We start from the raw sequence: 23,295 nt of genomic DNA on the forward strand, positions 1-23,295 counted from the left end.
AGCATTAAATCCCAACGATCGTAATATAAAGAGTATCCAGGATAATCCTGCCACATTACGTGTGGATATAAAGCATAACCCTATGTCTGAGATTTAGTATCCAATAGATGATTATCTTGGATCTAGTAATCACAATCACCTTTGAATGTAGAGTCACACCGTGAAAATATGTTTTATGTTGCAAAGCTAAAACAAGCATTAAGATTAAAGAGTCATCAATATTACATCATGAGAATAATCACATAGAAAACCATGACCTAATTAGTACATAAATATAATTACTACATATAACCCCACTAAATAGATTTTAGCCACGCTTACTCATGGCTAGCGTAACAACGGATAACTCTAGGATGCTGACCTTGGAAGTGTGATATGTCCTGCACCTAAGTAGCACTTCTGCCTTTGTACCTCCTTATTTATTCTCCTCTTGTAGACAAAAGTGAACTTACTCCAATTTTGTACTAACTCGATCCACTAAAACTCCCATTTCACTGAATTAGAACTTGCTATTTAAAGACAAAATTATGAGGCTCTCGCTAGGTGCATTGTTCTTGCGGCTAGCGTGCCTACCATGCTCTGCCAACTCTACCCAACCAGATTTTCTTCATCAACAATCAATTCTTGCATGTCTTCCATGTGTCATTGGCCTCCTTTTCTCGCCCATCGCACCACCCCAGCGACCGACGAGTTAACTCTTGCTTCACCATTAAGTACTTGAAGTTGGTTGTCTCATCTAGGCATGTCATCATGCACTTAGAGTGCCTATGTTGGGCCTGGTGAGCCAGGTTACTTCAGGTTTTTATTTGGAACATTTTATGTATGTTTAATTATGGTTTTCTAATTCTTTTCACCTATTTTTGGTTAATGCATACTAGAAAAGTCCAAACATGTATTTTCTCACTTTTTATAGATAAATCATGGGTTTTTGTAATAGTTTCTTGTGAAATAAGTCAATAAGTATCAACGTATTTAACGTGATCTATCACTTATCAACTCTCAAACTTATCTTTTTGTTTGTTCTCAAACAAATTTTTCAAATATTTTAGAAATGTTATTGAATGCATGTTTCTTCTAACAGGTTGATTGACTTTGGGTCAAGAGTTTTGAAATTATTTTTATGGCATGGTGTTCTTTTTAAACGCATGTTCATAACTAATATCATGATTATCCATAACAATAACATACAAATGAAAATTTGTTTGACCAAAGTAAGAATTTTAAACATGTCTAAATCAATAGTTGAACATTCATCAGAATTGTGAACTCACTTTGTATCTCTCAATGGTTAGTGATTTCCCTAAAAAAATTGGATAATGCATCTACTATAGTAATACATTATATTTATTCTAAGGATTATCACATGATATAGCTTCAGTCTGGATTGCTAAGATCTTTCTTTAGGTTGTAATGTGGTTGGGCATACAAAAATAATAGTTTTTTTTTTATTCAAAGAGCTAAAATAAGAGAGCATAAGGTATTTCTTTTTATGGATTTCTCTTTCTTTTTTTCCACTTTATTGTAATTATTTTGTTTTGGTGCCTTTTTCTTTTTGTGTGATTTACTTTTGATTTTTGACTTTAGTTTTTATCAAAGCATTTTTTCTTTCTTTTCATTGCACTGGTACTACTTAAGTTTTTCTTTGAAATATTTTCCTTTTCTTTTTCTCCCTAACTTTTGGTGTTTCAATACCCTTGCTTTTTGCTTTCTCTCATATCCTTATGATATAGTAAACAATGATTTTCTTTTTAATTTTGGCTAAGGGTAGTAACTTTGAAAGAACAAAATAAAAACTATGTTATATATTTAAAACTAAGTTAGAAACAATGTTATTTTGTTGCGTTAGAAATAAAACTAAGTTTTATAATTATCGTATTCATCGAGACTGCTGGTTCTAAAGACTGTTCAACATATTTTACAATTTTACGTGGAGGAAAGCTTTGTGTATTGGTTGTTATGCGTAAAATCAAATATTATAAAATAAATGACAGAAAGTAAAATGGAGATTCTGGTGTTAACAATAAGAAATCTTGTTGGGGGTACATTATGTTATTAACAATCTCATCCATAAGTTAATAATATGTTGCTCTACTCAGCTAATAATATTACCATATGTTACCCTCATTTGTATCTCCTTTCAGTCTCAACGACGTGAAATCGGTGTATTACTTAATAATCAATATCTCTAATAATTAACCAACATATAGTATTAAGTTCCAACTATCGTAATGTAGAGAGAATCCACACTTATTCTACTACAGTACGTGTGGATAAATAAACTAACCCTATGTCTAGATGTTAGTATCCAATACATGATTATCTTGGATCTAGTAATGGAAAATACCTTTTGATGTCGAGTCATACCATGAAAATAGGTTTAGGCTGCAAAGCTAAAACATACATTAAGATAAAAGAGTCATTAATATAAAAACATGACTAGAATTACACTGAACATTGTGACATATTTAGTACATAAATATAATCAATATATCTAACCCCAACAAATAGATTTTAGCTACGCTTACTCATGGTTGGCGTAACAATGGGTAACTCCGGGATGCCAACCTTGGAAGTCTCATCTTCCCTGTCATATGAGAAACGCTCCCACCTTCAAACCTCCTCTCTTATTATCTTATGGTAGACCAAAGTGAACTTACACCAATCATGTACTACCTTGATCCACCGAAACTCTTTTTACATTAAACTATAACTTCCTATTTATAGGCACAATTTTAAGGCTCTTGCTAGGTGCACAGTCCTTACGCCTAGCATGCCTACCTTACTATTCCAACTCTTCCAGTCAGCTTTTCTTCCTCAGCAAGAAATACTTGCATGTCTTCCATGTCTCATTCGCTTCCATTTCTTGCCCAACCCATCACTACTTCGATTAGTAAGCTAACCCATGCTACACCATCATGTAATTGCAGCTTGTTATTCCATCTGTCCATGGCATCATGCGCTTAGCGCGCCTATGTTGGGCGTAGCAAGTTTAGTTTCTTCAACATTTTTCTTTGGTCTCTTTTCTGCATGTTGAATTATAGTTTTCTAGTTCTTTTCACATTTTTTTTGATTAATGCATGCAAGAAAAGTCTGAACAGGTGTTTTCTCACTTCTCATAGACAACTCGGGGGTTTTGTAATAGTTTCTTGTGAAATAAATCAATTAGTACCCACATATTTAATGTAAATCGAGCACTTATCAGTTACAATTAAAAAGAAAGACCTTAGTGATCCATGATTTATTATGTATCCCATGGTACTACTTAGATCAAATATAAAACATTTCTATAGTTATGAATTATCCAACACTGAGAGAAACACTAATCTTTTATGAGAGATAATCAGTGAGAATATGATTCTAATGAACAATTGACTGATGACCTAGGCATGTTTTGTAATCAGTGGCGGAACTGAGGGGGGACGTGGGAAGGCCACGGTCACCCCTCAACTTTTTTTTGTAATTCATATATATTAAATTACTAAAACATCCTTATTTTAAATTAAAATTAATTTTTATTTTTTCTTTTTCATTCAAAGTTAGGTTAAAATACAGATAAGGTAAAAAGCTCATATCTTTCCTTTCTTTCTCATATGGGTTTGCTACCGGCACCGGAATCGGAACAGATTAAAGTGATCGTCATCTAACAGATAAAAAACTTTATTCATTCTTCTTTTATAAAAAGTAACAAATTAAAGTGATTGCTTGATTTGTGTTTTTGAGATTTTTAGGGTTCTTCTTTCTTGATGTGTTAAAATAATCTATATGAGGTTTATTAAGGCAATTCATAACACTGTAATTTACAAATATAGTTATACACTGTAATAAGGTTTATTTAATCATTATTGCTGCTAATTTCTAATACTGAAGTTACTGGTATTTGAAAACGGATTAAAGTTAATTAATTAAGTTTATTAATTTTTTCTCTTTTAATTTTTATGTTCTCTAAATTGATTTTTGGATCTGATATGATATTATAGGAAGAGTAAAGATGAATAATAGGAAAATTGATTCTTTTTTCATAAGGAAAGCATGTGAAATTGAAAGAGAAGAGAGAGATGAAGAAATTATAATCCCGACATCCGAATCTGAAACAGTTCTTGAGAATCCAACAATTGAAGAGCATCATGGTTTTGAAAATTCTTTGGAACGCGATCCTGGAAAGTGTCCCCCGATTTGGAAATATCCACCAAATCAAGTGGATGCAATACGAAGAGTTTATCTAAAATAGGATCCATATCAAATTCATTTAGAAAAATATCCTTTGTCTGGTAACGAGGATCATCCGAGAAGGTCTCAACATACTTGGTTTAGCATATTTCCATCATGGTTAGAATATTCACCATCTGAAGATGCCACATATTGCTTACCATGTTACCTTTTTAGCAAAAAACTAAGTGGACGTCCCGGATCACTTGTCTTTATTTCTATGGGTTTTAGAAATTGGAAGAAAGTTAGGAATGAAAAACATTGTTCCTTTCTTAAACACATAGGGAAGGATCCTTGCTCACCACACAACAATGCAATGAAAGCTTGTCAAGACTTGTTGAATCAAGATGGTCATATTAGAAATATTATTCAAGTGCAAAGTTCAAGTCAAAGAATGAATAATCGGTTATGACTCAAGACTTCAATTGACACTGTTCATTGGTTAACACTACAAGCTTGTGCTTTTAGGGGTCACGACGAAAGTAGCAAATCAAGAAATCAAGGTAACTTTCTTGAGTTATTGAAACTTTTAGCATCCTACAATGATGAAGTTGCAAAAGTTGTGTTGGAAAATGCTCCACAAAATTGCAAGTATACTTCACATCAAATTCAAAAAGAGCTCTTGCAAATTCTTTCTAGTAGGGTGAAAAAGAGTATTCGTGAGGAAATTGGTGATTCCAAATTTTGTATCGTTGTTGATGAAGCTCGTGATGAGTCAAAAAAGGAACAAATGGCTCTTGTATTAAGATTTGTTGATAAAGTTGGTTTAATACAAGAGAGATCTTTTGATGTGGCACATGTTAAAGACACCACATCTTTAACTCTTAAGGAAGCAATATGTGATATATTTTCTCGACATAACCTTGATGTTTCTAATATCCGTGGCCAAGGGTATGATGGTGCTAGCAATATGAGAGGAGAATGGAATGGTTTACAAGCCCTCTTTATGAAGGATTTTCCTTATGCATACTATGTTCATTGTTTTACTCATCGATTGCAACTTGCATTAGTTACATCATCAAGAGAAGTCAAACATGTTCATAAATTTTTTGAGAAGATGATCTTTGTTGTGAATGTTGTTTGTTCTTCTACAAAGTGCCATGATGAGTTACAAGCTGCCCAATTAGAAGAAATTACTTATTTGTTAGAGATTGATGAGATTGTAACTGGTAAAGGTGCAAATCAAGTTGGTACATTGAAACGAGCTGGAGATACTCGTTGGGGATCACATTACGATTCGATTTCTAGCTTGATAAACATGTATGAAGCAACTTGTTTAGTTTTAAAAAAAATTGCAAAAGATAAAGGGAGTTATGCTACACGTGGGGATGCAGATAGTTGTTACAGTTACTTGAAGGCATTTGATTTTATATTTATTTTGCACTTGATGAAATAAATCATGGGAATAACAGATATGCTTTGTCAAGCCTTACAAAAAAAATCAAGATGTAGTTAATGCTATGAACTTGGTTCGTTCAACAAAACATCTTATTCAAGGTTTGAGAGAAAATGGTTGGGATATATTGTTTACTAAAGTGGTATCTTTTTGTGAAAAGCATGGTATTGAGATTCCTGATCTTAATGATGTTCATTCAACAACAAGATTTGGACGCTCCCGTCTTGAAGAGAATCAAGTCACAATTCAACATTACTTTAAAGTTGAAATCTTTTTCACTACCATTGACAAACAGTTACAAGAGTTGAATAGCAGATTCAGTGAGCATGCAATGGATTTGTTAACTCTTTCTTGTTCTTTATCTCCTAAGGATGGATATAAAGCTTTTAGCATTGATACTATTTGTTCTTTAGTTGAAAAATATTATCCTATGAAATTTAGTGATCAAGAGAAGAATAATTTGCAATTTCAACTCCAACATTTTCTATTTGTTGCTCATCAAGCATCAAACTTGAATAATTTATCAACTATTCAAAAACTATGTTCATGTTTGGTTGCATCTGGACAGGCTGAAACTTACTTCTTGATTGATAGACTACTTCGTCTTATCATGACTCTTCCCGTTTCTACGACCACAACTGAGAGGTCTTTTTCAGCAATGAAAATTATTAAGACTGAGTTGAGAAACAAGATGGATGATGGATTTCCTGGAGATAGCATGACAGTATATATTGAAAGGGATATTAGTGCAAGCATTAGTTCGGAGTCAATTATTGACGATTTCAAGTCACTCGGAACGCGTAAAGCATTACTTTAAGGTAGTTTTAAGTCATGTAATTTAAATTTTTAGTAATTAACTTTGTATTTATTTTAACTTTAATGTTTTATTTAAAATACTATTTATATTTTATTTATAATCTTTATTTTACGTTAGCGGTCATCCCAATTTTTTTTATCTGGCTCCGCCACTGTTTGTAATCTTACTTTGGTAAAGAAATTTGTTCATCTTCATGTTGTGATTTAATGATAATTATAATGTTGATTAAGTATTTTTTATTGTAAAGAAAATCATGTCATAATCTTGATCAAGTCCATAAACTTCTTATGAAATTATAATCTTGATTAAATCCATAAACTTCTTATGAAATATGCATTTTGAATTTTTCCGAACCATTTAAATGGATTTAGTTTGAGGACAAACAAAAAGATAAGTTAGGGAGAATTAATCATTTTCAAAATTATGTTAAATATGTAGGTACATACTAACTTGTTTTACAAGGAATCAATGAAAAAAATCTGATTAATCAATGAAAAGTGATAAAACGTCTGTTTGGACATTTTAGCTGCACATTGATTAAAAATAGGTAAAAAGGACAAAGAAATCATCAAAGCAACACAAATAGCTTTTAAAGTCACTTTCCCAACAAGAAAGGCTCTCTAAGACAAGAACTTAGGTGCTCTTAGAAAGCAAAGGCAACAAAGAATACTTCATGTCCAAGCAACTTCAAGGTTAAGTAAGTGACCCTGCTAATCTAAGAGCACATGTGCACTTAGCAAGCAAAGGCAGTTCATCACTTCAAGGCTAAGTTACTTCAAGGTGAAGGAAAACTTATGTGATAGGTGAGGATGAGAGGCACGCTTAGAAAACTAAGGTAGCCACGCAAGTCGCATGGCAGATGGGATTGATTTGCAAGGAAGAAAGTAGGCACGCTAAGCGCATATGAGAAGCGATCATACTTCTTCAATCCCTATAAATATAAGTGTTGTTCAGTTTAAAAGAGAAACATCCGTGGATTTGAGATGTTTCTCAGAAAAATTAGGTTAACATCACAAATCACAACAAGAGAGACAATATGAGACGAAGATCGAGGGCAAAAGCGCTGCTCAAGGAATTGTTATAAATGTTGTTCAACTTCTTTCTTCTAGGGCTTAGTTGTAAAGCTATAATGAGTAAGAGTAGATAATTTTCTCTTTTGTTGGGGTTAGATGTAGTTTTCCTAGTATTCATGTTTTTGATCCCGATCATGATATTTTATGTAATTCTTCTTAAGTTTTAAGATTGATGGATTATTCGTTCTTAATGCTTTTTTGTGATTAGCTACCTAAAACATGTTTTCATGGTATGACTTGATATTCAAAAGGTACTGGTCATTATTAGATTCAATTCTTTCATCTATTGGATATGTTAAAGTCTAGAAATAGGTTTAGTTTCAATATTCGTACTAACTATTGAAACTTAATGCTGACATATTGGTTAATAGGCTTAGAGATCGAATATTAGGTAATACAACTAGTCTCGTAGCGTTGACTGAAACATGAGGTGTGATGAGAGCATTGGGTGGTAATCTTAATAGCTAATTAAATTGTATATTACTAGTAAAGGATGCTAGATGAGAATAGGTCAAAGAAATATAACCCAAACAAATTTTCTCACTATTAAGCACTATAAGTTCAATCTGTTTTTTGTTATTTTATAGTTCATTATTCACAAATAATCAATCATCTGATAAACTAATCTTAAAATAAGAGAAAATATTAAATGTTGTTTAAAACACAAGTAATTCATATGGAGACAATAAATATAGACTTTCTTTCTACGTTACGACATCGCATATTAGAAGGGAAAAGTGTAACATTTTTCGTAGTAATGAGACCTTTCCTTACTCCTTTAATCATTATGATAGAAATGTGGTGTTATTTTCTCTTGTTTATATTGTTTTTTTTAAATAAGTGTTAACCTATACGATGTGATAGACATGTCTTTCAGTGTCAACAAAGTAAAGAATTTTGGTGAATAACCCATTTATTTGCTCGAAAGTGAAAGGATTACATTTTATAATTTAACATGAATGGTAAAGTATGTAAGTAAAATCAACTTAGAAACCAAGTTTTTATTGAGTTTCACGATCCTCTACTCCTTTCTACCTCTTAGGTAGAAATATTTCTTCTTGACTAATATTTCTCTAGGCCCTATTCAGAACAATATTCATGCTTCCATCACCATCCAGTTCTAACTTTTCACGGAACATGCAGATCATCCTCACTCCTTTTTAAAATATCTAACATTTCAGCTTATCAATCAATCTGCCTATCTCTACCGCCACTTTTGTGAACCATTCAATATACTCAGGTAGCATATAATTTTTGTTATGGATCCCACTAAAGACAACTATTTCTCCGGTTTCTGCTTTCAGGTTATGAAAAGTTTTAAATTCATCACACATCTTCTTCCAGAGTTGATAGAGTAGTCAGGTAGATCTTTACACCATGTCATTGCGGCTCTTTTAAGGGTTAGGACGAAAAAATTCCATTTCTTTGCGCTCATAGTATGATGATATTCTAGCATGGCCTATGTGTTCAATATGCTCGTCCCAATCCTCAGTTCCATCATAATTTTCCAATTTTGGCATTTTCCAAGAGATTTGGGAATCCTACTATCGATAATGTGTTTTAGAATGAGTTACTCCAATGGTCAGATGAGGCCTGATCTTTGGTTCATTGTCCATATCCTTTTTTTAGAATGAGATGATAAAGATCTCCTAGGGTTGCGATCTTCGAGAGGTGTGTGACTGCCGTCTCCGCCTACATAACCAGTGTTGGAAATATACCCTTTTGTGTTTAGGAAAACTGTGTGGGAATATTAGAGGCTTGAATAAAAGTTTGGTAAGTAGGAGAATTATTTATGGAAGAGAGAACTTTGTATATTTGCTTGACTCAAAAGTGTTGGATTACATCTTTATTTATAGTACTCTAAGGAGAACTCTAGACACACTAATTCTAGAGAGTTCTCAACTCTAGATATTCAAAGAGTATTCTAGAAAATATTACAATCTTAAGAAATATCTAGATACTCTAAATACTACAAGACTTTTCTAGAAACATTATCCAATATAAACTAAGCCCAAATAACTAAGTCCAAAATCAAATAGTAAAATTAGGCCCAAATCAAGTTTAATATTTCAACATCCCCCCTTAAACTTGATTTATGACTCCAAGCATATTCCTTAGCTTCACGAAAGTTTCCAATTTGAGTGGCTTGGTGAAAATGTCGGCAACTTGATCTCTAGACATCACATACTTCAACTTCACCTTCTTCTTCTCGATGCATTCTCTTATGAAGTGGTAACGAGTGTCGATGTGCTTACTTCTTTCATGAAATACAGGATTCTTTGCCAAAGCAAGTGCTGATTTATTGTCAACACATATTTCGACATGATCTTCTTGTGGCATTTTTAATTCTTTCAACAAATTCCTTAGCCAAACTTTAATGTATCGAAGGATTCTTTTTGCCGCCTTGAAGTGAGTTGTTATTGGAGCTTCCATGTAGCGACTTACGACTCCTACAGCATAGAGAATATCTGGTCTTGTACTTGTCAAGTAACGCAGACTTCCAACCAAACTTTTGTAAAGAGTTAGATCAACAAACTCTCCATTTTCATGCTTACTCAACTTGTTTCCACATTCCATCGAGGTTCCAACTGGATTGGCATCATCCATCTTGAACTTCTTAAGGACTTCTTTGGCATAACCTTCTTGGGTGATAAAAATTCCTCTGTCTTCTTGCTTTACTTCGATGCCGAGATAATATGCCATGAGCCCCATATCTGTCATCTCAAATTCATTTGACATGTCTTTCTTGAACTCTTCGAACATGCTTAAATTGTTCCCTATGAAGATCAAGTTATCAACATATAAGCACGCAATCAAAATATCTCCACTTTGCGCTTTAATATAGAGTGCATGCTCATATGGACACTTGATGAAGTTCTTGTCTTGAAAGTACTTGTCGATTCGAACATTCCAAGCTCTCGGTGCTTGCTTGAGTCCGTACAATGCCTTCTTCAACTTCAAGACTTTTTCTTCTTGCCCTTTTACTTCATAGCCTTGTGGTTGCTCGATATAAACTTCTTCTTCGAGAAAACCATTCAAGAAGGCCGACTTCACATCCATTTGATAGATCTTCCATTCATTTTGGGCTGCCAAAGAAATGATCAGTCTAATAGTTTCAAGACGAGCAACAGGGGCAAATACCTCATCATAGTCAATTCCTTGTCTTTGACTATATCCTTTCGCCACCAATCTTGCTTTGCATCTCTCCACGTCTCCTTTTGCATTCTTCTTCGCCTTGTACACCCATCTTACTCCGATTGCTTTGTGTCCTTGTGGAAGTGTAGTAAGTTCCCATGTATCATTCTTCGTGATTAACTTGATTTCTTCTTCCATGGCGTCTCTCTACTTTACGTTTTCAACTGCTTCTTGATAGCTTAGAGGCTCGCAATTACCCAAAAGGCAAAACAGGTTAATGTCATTTATGTTTTCGGTTACCTCATAAAGCTCTTCAATACTCCTTAGTCGTGGTGTCCTCTCACTTGAGCTTGTTTCATCCAACCTTGGTGTCGGTGAGACCGGTGGTGTAATATTTTCTTCTATCATTGGTTGTTCCGTTTCGTCTTCTTCTTCAAAGTAAGGAAGAAAATCGTACCTGTCTTCTTGAAGACTCCAATCCCAATAATCTTCTTCTTCGAACTCCACGTCACGACTTATGACGATCTTTCCACTATTTGGATTATAGAGCTTGTAACCTTTGGAGCTTGAGTCGTAACCGACGAATACATACTTCTCACTTTTATCATCGAGCTTTGTTCTCCTTTCATCAGGAACGTGAGTATAGGCAATGCTTCCAAACACTTTGAGGTGAGAGATCCTAGGCTTCCTTCCACTCCATGCTTTTTGTGGTGTCTTCTCATGCACGCTTCTTGTTGGGGAACGATTTGTCAGATAAACCGCATATGCCACTGCTTTGGCCCAAAACTCTCTCGGCATTTTCTTGCTCTTAAGCATGCTTCGCACCATGTTAAGTATGGTCCGATTCTTTCTCTCTGCTACTCCATTTTGTTGTGGCGATCTTGGCACTGTTAGTGGATGGCGGATTCCATGGTCTTCACAATATTTTTGGAACTCATTTGAAATGAACTCTCCACCTCGGTCAGATCTCATGGCCTTAATGGAAAGACCCCTTTCTTTCTCCACAAGGGCTTTGAACTTCTTAAAGTTTTCAAACACTTTTGACTTCTCCTTCAAGAAATAAACCCATGTTTTTCTAGAATAATAATCAATAAAGAGGAGAAATTATTTACTCTTACCAAAAGAGTTTGGATTGATTGGTCTACAGACATCAGTGTGTATGAGCTCTAGCGGTTTTATCGCTCTTGACGTTGATTCCTTTGGAAAGCTTTTCCGGAATTGCTTCCCAACTAGACATCCTTCACATAGTTGGTCTGGGTGGTTTATACTAGGCAAGCCTCTCACCATTTCCTTCTTTGACAAACATTTTAGACTATCGAAGTTGAGATGTCCGAATCGTAGATGCCATAGCCACGAAGAGTCGGTATAGCAAGTCTTGAGACACTTTGCAACATCATTTTGAATGTTCAAGAGGAACATTCTATTATTTGACATAGGCACCTTAGCAATCAAGTTATGTCTACAATCTCTTAAGAAAAGACTATGTTCTTTCAAGTGGATGTCATAGCCTTTCTCTAATAAATGTCCCAAGCTCAAAATATTATTCTTCATGTTAGGAACATAATAGACATTGGATATGAATTGATGACTCCCATTCTTTAAGCGTATAAGAATTTTACCTTTTCCTTTGACCAGTATCTTTGAGTCATCTCCAAATGAGACATTTCCAGTTGTCGCTTCATTGATCTCTACAAACATGCTTCGATCGCCACACATGTGATTGCTTGCGCCGGTGTCGAGGTACCATTTGTTTCTTTTCTCTTCAACTTGGTTTTGGCACGCGAGCAACAAAGTTTCTTCTTCTCTTCCTTTTTCTTCTACAAAGTTAGCTTTCTCCACAACTTTCTTCGAGAATCTACACTCAGATGCATAGTGACCGATCTTGTTGCAGTTGAAGCACTTGATTTGTGATTTGTCACACCTCGACCACGAATTTCCTCTTCCACGACCTCTTGTTGCTTGTGAATTCCAGCTTCTTTCTCCATTGTTAGAGTAGTTGTTGTAAATGCCTCTTCCTTCTCCTCCATGTCCTCGTCCACGCCCACGATCTTGACCACGACCTCGTCCTCTTTGGCTCTTGTAATTCGCATAATTTGCTTCCTTTATGTTGAGTTGTAGTAGTTGCTCCATAGCCTCCTTTTGTTTAATTTTTCTCTTTTGTTTTTCTTCGTATGCTTGTAAGGAACCCATGAGTTGCTCAATAGTCATGGTCTTTAAATCCTTGTTTTCTTCAATGTTGGTAACAATGAAGTCAAAACTTGGATTTAAAGTGTGAAGTATTTTCTCCATGACTTTTACCTCATCAACATCTTCACCATTTCTTTTAAGTTGATTGACTACAACCAATACTCGAGAAAAATAATCAGAAATTGACTCGGACTCTTCCATAAATAAACGTTCAAAATCACCTCTAAGAGTTTGAAGACGAATCTTTTTCACCTGTTCCACTCCTTTGTTGCAAGTTTGAAGTTTGTCCCATGCTTCTTTGGTCGTCGTTGCGTTGGAGATCTTCTCAAATGTATCTTCATCCACCGATTGATAAATGAGGAAGAGAGCTTTCTTGTCTCTCTTTCTTGACTCCCTCAATGTCTCCTTTACACCTTGGCTTAGCGAGGCTTCATCTTGCTCATTGAAGCCTTTCTCAAAGATATCCCACACATCTTGAGCTCCTAGCAGCGCCTTCATCTTGATACTCCAATTGTCATAGTTGTTCTTTGTGAGCATCGGCATTTGAAAAGGGAAACCTCCATTCGCCATTTTTTAGGACCTTGAAGCTCTGATACCACTTTGTTGGAAATATACCCTTTTGTGTTTAGGAAAAGTGTGTGGGAATATTAGAGGCTTGAATAAAAGTTTGGTAAGTAGGAGAATTATTTATGGAAGAGAGAACTTTGTATTTTTGCTTGACTCAAAAATGTTGGATTACATCTTTATTTACAGTACTCTAAGGAGAACTCTAGACACACTAATTCTAGAGAGTTCTCAACTCTAGATATTCAAAGAGTATTCTAGAAAATATTACAATCTTAAGAAATATCTAGATACTCTAAATACTACAAGACTTTTCTAGAAACATTATCCAATATAAACTAAGCCCAAATAACTAAGTCCAAAATCAAATAGTAAAATTAGGCCCAAATCAAGTTTAATATTTCAACAGGGAGAGATTGGTGATCCAGAAGATGGCAATGTTTTTGTGATCTTGGAACCCTCTGGTGTTGTGAGGCTATGTCACCGAGAATTGCATAAGGTGTATCCCTGAGGTTATCCCAAAGTGATACCTCCCATTATGTGTGACCTCACGATGAAGCTGTTTATTGATTTTCTTCTACTAGTAAAAACCTTTCAGTTAGGAGGTGTGGATTCTACTATTGAATCAAATTGAAAATTCTAGTGATAAGTTCATTCACTCCTTGTATGGTTTGATGTTGTTGAAGGCTCTAGAACATTTCTTGTTCATGAGTTTGTGCTTGCAATTGAGTTTTATTAGAAGTTTGTCCTCGGAGAAATTGTTGAAAAGGTTTTTTGGACGACAAGATATGGAAAATTCTTTGGCCGATAGGTGGAAATAATGGAGTATGAGGAGACAAGACAATCGAAGAAGTTAATAGGGCTGGATTGACTTCTCTTATAGGAGGTGGTGGAACTTCTTGTGCGGCTATCCGAGATGACTTGGAAGCTTCCATTATCGGTGGAGGGACATATCATAAATTAGATTAAGTGATATGACGATTGCGACGCTGCAACATAAATGACTTGAATGAGTCGAAGTGGAAATTTATTAGAATCAGAAGATGATTGTCATAGATAAAGTCATTATTTTAGTGCATAACAAAAGATCGATGATGTGTAAAATGAAGCTCTTTGATATGGCGGTGCAGGTGTCCAGTACGAAGGAGTGAGGGAGTGATTGCAAGGTTAGCACTCCAACATCCAAATCAGTGAAATTAGAGAGGTGTAACTTCCAATAGTGAATGCAAATGATGAGAAAGTGCAAGAACAAGTTTTGATTCTGAGTCTAGCATTGTGTTTTGATGATAACCATTCATAGACCCTTAGAGAATAATTTTGTACTCTAATCAATTTTTTTAGTGTTCAGATACCAGACACTGAAGACTAGGTTCTAATGAACTAGATCAAGACTCTGAAGACCAAGTTTCTGAAGTTTCTCTCAACCAGATTCTTATTCTTCTCTCATGCATGTTTCACCACCTAACTATCAGAAGCATCTGAGTATTGAAGATAAGATCAAAAGGTTTTATTTAAGCAAAATAGTACACATCACAACATCAAATATCCCTTCACCTACACTGATTTTGTGGGCTAAGGACTGTACTATTATACCATTTTGTATCCCATTTTCACAAGTCGTTATGCAAGGATAGAACTACCTTTTTGTATTCCAACTCTACCCTCCAACGAATCTTTTCATTAACTATATAAAGGAGACTTGAAAAAACAAAACAGTGTTACAGATTCTAAGAGATTATCATATAAGTGAATAGTACACTTTGTGAAATATTTGAGAGAAAAGAGAACACACGCTAGAACTTTTGTTCATACTTTTCATAGAATATATTTTGTGTGATAAACTTGTTATTCATTTGTATATTCTACTTTCTTAGAAGCATTTTGTAAACACACTTTGTATTTCAATTTATTTGATTGTATTTTTCTTAAGTGATTAGGATTTAATCAGAATACTAAAGAAGACATTGACAGTCAGTCTTTATGTTGTAATCAACGGTGACACTAATCAATATTTAAAAAACAAAATGACCTGAGCGTCTCGATTCTAAAAATATAAAACCAATGGAACACATTGATAATGTTCAAAGATATTGAAATAAGGGATTAACACTTCAAATTGAAAGTGTCGTTTATTTAACATGTATTGGTGATTGACATGACATTGATGTATTTAAATCACTCATTATAGATGCTTCATTGCTATGAGTTAGTATGGGAAGATCTATAGTTGTTGTTAAAAAAAACTAGCACATGTCTATCCTCATCCATGTCTTAAAATGGTAAGTGTATTTGTCACCTACTTTTTTTCAAAGTGTCAAAAATCCATATCTACCAAAACAAACAAATATCTAATAACATCAATAAATTTAACTAATAATATTTATTCATCAAATTTCACCTAAACTTCTCATATTCAATTTCACAACTCTTCCAAATTCACTGTCATATTAGTCTAAGCTAATTCTCATGTTATAAATAGATTGATTCTCAAAAATTTCACGTTATATATTAAAATAAAGATTAATTTCACGACAATCATTTTGAAATGAAAGGAGAATTATTTTTATCTATAAAAGAGCCCATATGGACACCAATGTGGAGACACAATCTTAGAAACAACAGAAAGTCATAATCAATTTGGCAAAGATGAGTAGTGAAACTATAACCCATAATGAGCTTCATGTAGTTATGTTTCCTTATCTTGGGTTTGGTCACATTAGTCCATTTGTTCAACTATCCAACAAATTATTCTCTCATGGAATTCAAATCTCATTCTTGTCACCTTCCTAAACATTGCAAAAATCAAATCAACCTTCAATCTCAACCCTGCCATCCGAATCATTCCTTTAAACTTCCCAAATAACATACCTAGTAACACTTCTGAATTGCACCCTAACATGTTTGGTGCACTTTTTCAAGCAATAGACTTGATGCAAGATCAGGTCAAAACCATTTTGTTGAAACTTAAACCACATTTTGTTTTCTTTGATTTTATACATAATTGGCTACCTAAAATAGCTTCTGAACTTGGCATAAAATCTGTTTACTTCTCTGTCTATTCTGCAATTTCAGACTTTCTGTTATGGATATTGAAAAAAGAGACATTACTTAGGAGGAGATTAAAATTTCTCCAGTTGGGTTTCCTCAAAAATCCAAAATTTTCCTTCAAACCTTCCAAGCCAGAACCATCTTCATGACCGTCCCAGCTGTTTCGGATAGAATTGCGCAGGTACTTGGTGAATCCTCACTAGTAGTCTACAAAAGTTGTAGGGAAATAGAAGGTTGTTATATAGATTATTTACAAAACCAGCTCAAAAAACCAGATGTTTTTTCTGGAGTACTTGTTCCAGAGCCATCAATGAAAGTGCTTGACGAAAAATGGACAAAATGGCTAGATAATTTTCCTGCAAATTCGGTCATATTTTGTTCCTTTGGTAGTGAAACATTTCTAAGTGACGATCAAATCATTGAACTAGCAAGCGGGTTAGAAGTTACAAGTTTACCTTTCATTTTGGTTTTAAATTTTCCATCAAATCTCAATGTTGAGGTTGAGTTGGAAAGAGCATTGCCGAAAGGTTTCGTAGAAAGAGTGAAGAATAGAGGAATTGTGCATAGTGGTTGGTTGCAGCAGCAACTAGTTTTGAATCACTCGACTGTAGGGTGTTATGTGTGTCATGCTGGTTTTAGTTCTGTGATAGAAGCTATCGTTAGTGATTCTCAGATGGTGCTGTTACCATTCAAGGGTGATCAGTTTTTGAATTCTAAGCTTATTGGTGATGATTTGAAAGCGGGGGATAGAGGTAAAAAGGAATGATGAAGATGGGTTTTTTAAGAAAGAGGAACTGTTGGAGGCTGTGAAAGGTGTTATGGTGGAAGTTGATAAAGAGCCTGCGAAAGAGATAAGAGAGAATCATATGAAATGGAGAGAGTTTATGTCGGATAAGGAAATTCAGAACAAATTCATCAATGATCTGGTTGAGCAATTGAGGTCTTTGGCTTAGTGAAGGGAGAAAAAATAAGTGTTGAATGATAAGAATAAAAACCTCCAAGTGCATAACTTGTTTTCAACTTACAACTAACTTTCTTTTTTTAGTAAGTGTTTTCAAAAGTTAGTTAGAGAACTTTTCCTTTTAGATAATATGTTATTTTCAAGTTTGTTAAGTTTGTTACAAGTTTTTGAATAGAGGTTTATCTAATCTGCTATATTCATTCAAAGTTTCAAGTACAATAATGCAACCGGTGTTGTTGTAAATTATTAACAATTAATAATCTTGAGTGTGTTCTAAAATAATAAGAAAATATTGAAATAAAGATTAATTTTTGAATTTGTAAATAGACAATACTTGCGAAGTGTTGTAATAGGTTTGAAATTGGAAATAAATATTGCAGAATGTGAAACAATAAAACCTTTGAAAACTGTTGTTGTAGACGAAATAATGCAATATTTGATAAAAGTGTTGTTGTAGGTGAAACAGTGCAATATTTGAAAAGAGTTGTTGTAGGCGAAATAATGCAACACTTAACAAAAGTGTTGTTGAAAGTGTGTGTTTCATCAAAGGTCGCAACCTTATGAAACAACACCAATTTGGTCTATAAATTGAGCGCTCCTGATTTAGAAAAACATTTTAGAAAAACCTATCTTTTTCACACAAAATTCCGGATTTCATCTTCCCTACATTCAAGTTTCTATCGGTCTTGTGCAAACTCGAGTATAGGTTGAACTATCGTGAGTATTCTTGCGTTCCAACTCTAAAACATTTGAGAGTGCTTGAAATACTTATAAGAAAAATGATTCCATTCACGATTCTAGCCTCGATCTATTCGATTTGAATAATTTTTCTAACAATCTTATAAGTATTGCAAATAATGGCAACTGAGGTTTTCGTTTCAAGTATCAAAGTGAAATCAAGAACACTATAAGAAAGAGTACAAGAAAAAATCGTCATTATTGATCCAGGTAAGTTTTTATGGTTTCTCATAGAAATTAGAACACCGTGAAAAATCATAAAATATAGATCCAAAATTAAATTTTACTTATAGTTGGCATCAAAGTAAATGATTACCGGATATCACCATTTTTTTTTATAGTTATTGATTAATTGAGATGCATAATAATTAATAAGAAATAGTCATAAATTCTTTGATTATTAATAGTATATCAATTCATTATATTTTATAGTAACTAATTATTTAACATACTTTATGATATTAGTATAATTTTTATTTTAAATAGAAAAACTAGATAATATGCAATACATGTTACATACATCAATACCATCATTCTATTCCATGGGAGAAAAGTTGTGTGAAAAAAGATATACACTAATTTGATTCAACATTACTACAACATGTTTGAATTATTTTCTGATATATTGTAACAACATTTTATATATATAATTGAAAATAAATTTTCACATATATTCCATTAATAGTATTTCAAACAGTAACATATATAATTAATGAATTATTTCTTTCTATATTCGTTTATGATTTACGATATATTATATATTCATTAAATATATATTATTCTAATTTTAATGAATCAATAATATATATCTAATTGTTTTTTTTGTTGATAATTGTGGTTCTCGTAATTTACATTACTTTGGTTCTCCAATATAATATATGAATCATTCAAAGATATGGATTACGAATGTTATTGTTCTAGATAAAAGTATTTTGAAAAACTTTAAAAATACTCTTATATTCTTATATTTTGTAGATATCAAATTTAATATAAAATGCATACATACATACATACATATATATATATATATAATATATATATATATTATATAGATATATATATATATAATATATATATATATATATATATAGATATATATATATAGTATATTATATATATATATATATATCTATATATTATATATCTATATATATTATGTTACATATTTCATACAATTAAAAGTTTCAAAAATTATACTCATATTCATCTATAGGTTTTGGTATATTTATAAAACTAAGGAAGTAGTAGCTTCAAAACACTCAGTTTTTTTGGAAGGATGCTATCCAAGGCAAAATGGATTTAACAATGTCAAACCATACGCGAGAACTTGTTGATCTACCTAAAAGATCAAGATCTATTGGATGCAAGTGGGTGTTTAGAAGTAAGTATCATAGTGATGGTACACTAAACACCTACATGTCTAGATTAATGAACAAGGGTTTTAGACAAAATGAATGTGTTGATTATTTCGACACATATGCGTTAGTGGTAAGCACGATGAAAATTAGAGTATTGTTTACATTAGCTTTTTTGAATGAACAAAAGGTGTGCAAGCTTGTTAAATCCTTTTATGGATTTAAAAAAGCACCAACACAATGACATCAAAAGCTTGACGTTATCATTGTAAGATTCACCAATTAATGGGGAGACACACAACTTAAGGGGAAACATTTCAATCATTATCAAAATGTGAATTCAAAGAGTTTGTCATCATCAAAAATGGGGAGATTTTGAGGAATATATCTTATATCTAGTTCAATTTTGATGAAGATAAAGATTATCAAAGAAGAAAAGGATCAAAAGTGTCATACACATCAACGATGAAGTCGATCAAGAAGGTTTAACATGGAAATTCAAGTGAAGATTTGAGACAAGTGAACATAACTGAGGTGCTCATTGCAATTTATATTATACTATTTTAAATTTCTCATGATTCCATCTCTCACTTTATCTAAAACCTTTTTGCATCATCATGAATGATTATCTAAAAACCTTCTTCATTTAATTCTTGTTACAAGTGTGTGTACACAAAGTTGTTTAAGAATATTGTGAAATTCATTTGTCTCTATGATGATTATATGATTGATAATTAGCGACAAGATAAATGGAGTTTTAGAAACGAAGAGGTTTCTAACTTCCACATTCAAGATGAATGATCTCGGACTAGTCGACACACTTTTGGGGATCAAAGTAAAGAGAAATAGTGGGGGTTATAAACTTAGTCAAACACATTATGCTGAAAAAGTACTTGACAAGTTCAAACACTTACATTTTAAGAAAGTGAGTACTCCATTTGATCCTAGTGTCAAATTTCAAAAGAATGATGAAAAAAAATATTTAAGTGAAGATTAATTTTTTTTATTTAGAAATAGACAACACTTGCAAAGTGTTGCAGTATGTTTGAATTCAGAAATAGGCAACACTTCGTGAAGTGTTGCAGAATGCAAAACAATACAACCTTTGAAAACTGTTGTTGTAGGCGAAATAATGCAAGATTTGGTAAAAGTGTTGTTGTAGGCGAAACAGTGCAACATTTGAAAAGTGTTGTTGTAGGCGAAACAGTGCAACGTTTGAAAAGTCCTGCTGTAGGCGAAATAATGCAACACTTAGCAAAAATGTTGCTGATTGTGTGTTTCATCAAGGGTTACAACCTTATAAAATAACACCAGTTTGGCCTATAAATTGAGGATTCAAGATTCAGAAAAACATATTATAAAAATCTATTTTCTTCACACAAAAACTCAGGATTTCATCTTCCTTACATTCGAGTTTTCATCGGTCTTGTGCAGACTCGAGTATAGGCTGAATTATCTTGGGTATTCATTCGTTCCAACTCTAAGACATTTGTGAGTGCTTGAAATAAATTTAAGAAAATTGATTTCCTTCACGAATTCTAGCCTCAATTCATTTGATTTAAATTATTTTTCTAACAATCTTATAAGTATGGTAAATAATGGCAACTGAGGCTTTCGTGTCAAGTATCAAAGTGACAAATCAATAACACTAGAAAAAAAGAGTATAAGAAAAAATTGTCATTATTGATCCGGGTACGTTTGTATGGTTTCTCATAGAAATTAGAACAATTTGAAAATCATAAACTAAAGATCCAAAATTAAATTTTACTTATAGTTGACATCAAAGTAAATAATTACCAATATCATGATTTTTTTTTTGATAATTATTGATTAATTGATATGCATAATAATTAATGAGAAATAATCATAAATTCTTTGATTATTCACCGTATATCAATTAATTATATTTTATAGTAAGTAATTATTTAACATACTTTATGATATTCATATAATTTTTATTTTAAATAGAAAAATTAGATAATGTGCAATACATGTTACATACAGTAATACCATCATTCTATTTAATGTGAGAATAACTGTGTGAAAAAATATATACACTAATTTATATATATATATATATAATTATATATATATATATATATATATATATATATACTATATATATATATATATAATTGAAAATAAATTTTCACATATATTCCAATAATAGTATTTCAAACAGTAACATATAAATTAATGAATATTTCTTTCTATTTTCATTTACAATTTACCATATATTTATATGCACTAAATATACATTATTCTAGCTTTAATGAATCATATATATATATAATATATATATTATATATATATATATATATATATATAATATATCTATAATATATATATCATATATATTATATATATTATATATATATATAATATATATATATATATATATATATATATAATTGTTTTATTTGGTTGATAATTGGGGTTCCCGTAATTTACATTACTTTGGATCTACGGTATAATATATGAATCATTCAAAGATATGGATTACGATTGTTACTCTTCGAGACAAAATTATTTTGGAAAAATTTAAAAATACATTTATATTCTTATATTCTGTAGAAATCAAATTTAATATAAAATGCATACACATATATATGTTACATATTTCATACAATTAAAAGTTTCAAAAATTATACTCATATTCATCTATAAAGTTCTCAAATTATCTTGCATAAAAATCTTTGAAGAAAATACATAAAACGCTTAATTTTAGAAAAGCTGTCAGAAAATTTTAAGTCATATTTGTTGACCTTTTTAATTCAGATTTGTTTAACTGGTTTTTTTACCGAGATAACCCACTTTTTCGAAAAAAATTCCAAAATACCCCACTTTTCAGCAAAATTCCCAAAATACCCCACTTTTAGGAGGAGGCGCCAATTGGATTGGCGACCCCTCTTAAAAATTGCAAGGAGGCGCCAATTGGATTGGCTAGGGCAGGTGCCCTAGCCAATCCATTTGGCGCCTATGTGTAATTTTTAAGAGGGGGCGCCAATCCAATTGGCTCCTCCCTTAAAAAAGCCTCAAATGAAAAAACCTCCAACATTAAAGTTGTAGATTTTTTCAAGACAATGAATTTGGATATAAATTTTGCATCATTTGGATTTTTTATGAGAAAGTTATGGGCAGTTGAAGTTGGACTTCTGAGTTTTTCAACTGTAATCTGACCTATAATGTCTTGCATTATAGCATGTGTTTCTTTTAGAGTTATGAAATTTTGTCCAACATAACATTTGAAGTAGACATCTCAAATTTTGCAATGCACTTGGTCCCACCTCAAAATAATTAAAAATGAGTGAGTTAGGTCCCTGCGAACCTGACCCAAAATTAGGGTTTCTGTCAAAATGACCTATAATGTTTTAAAATGAATGATGAGCTTCCAAGTTTCAAATGGATTTTTGATGAACATGAAAGTTGTTCATATGGCGACTGTTGTTAAAACTTGAATGGAGGCGCCAATTGGATTGGCTAGGGCAGGTGCCCTAGCCAATCCAATTGGCGCCTATGTGTAGGTTTTAAGAGGAGACGCCAACTCAATTGGCGACTCCCTCATAAAATGCCTTTTTTGTCTTATAAATAGATGCGTTGTATGACCTATTGTTCCACAACTCATATAATCATTTGTCTATCATGTTTGGTGTTCGTCACCGATACGGTAAGGTGATTTATGCGAGAGACAAACCTCAATTGCTGATGCTGTTTTGGAACATCACCACGTTAGATCAACTGAAGAGGGAGCTGGTTCGATGGTTAGACGGGAAAATACCAGAAGGGGAAAAAATCAGAAGTATTGAGAGACTTGA

General features: G+C 32.7%; 1 pseudogene; it reads left to right on the forward strand.

The window, feature by feature from the left end:
- The first annotated feature begins 16,024 nt into the window (after positions 1-16,024).
- LOC127108355 (UDP-glycosyltransferase 79A6-like) lies at positions 16,025-17,379 on the forward strand (annotated as a pseudogene).
- Positions 17,380-23,295: the final 5,916 nt, after the last annotated feature.

This window comes from Lathyrus oleraceus, chromosome 7, assembly GCF_024323335.1.
Source record: "Lathyrus oleraceus cultivar Zhongwan6 chromosome 7, CAAS_Psat_ZW6_1.0, whole genome shotgun sequence".
Taxonomy (NCBI): domain Eukaryota; kingdom Viridiplantae; phylum Streptophyta; class Magnoliopsida; order Fabales; family Fabaceae; genus Lathyrus; species Lathyrus oleraceus.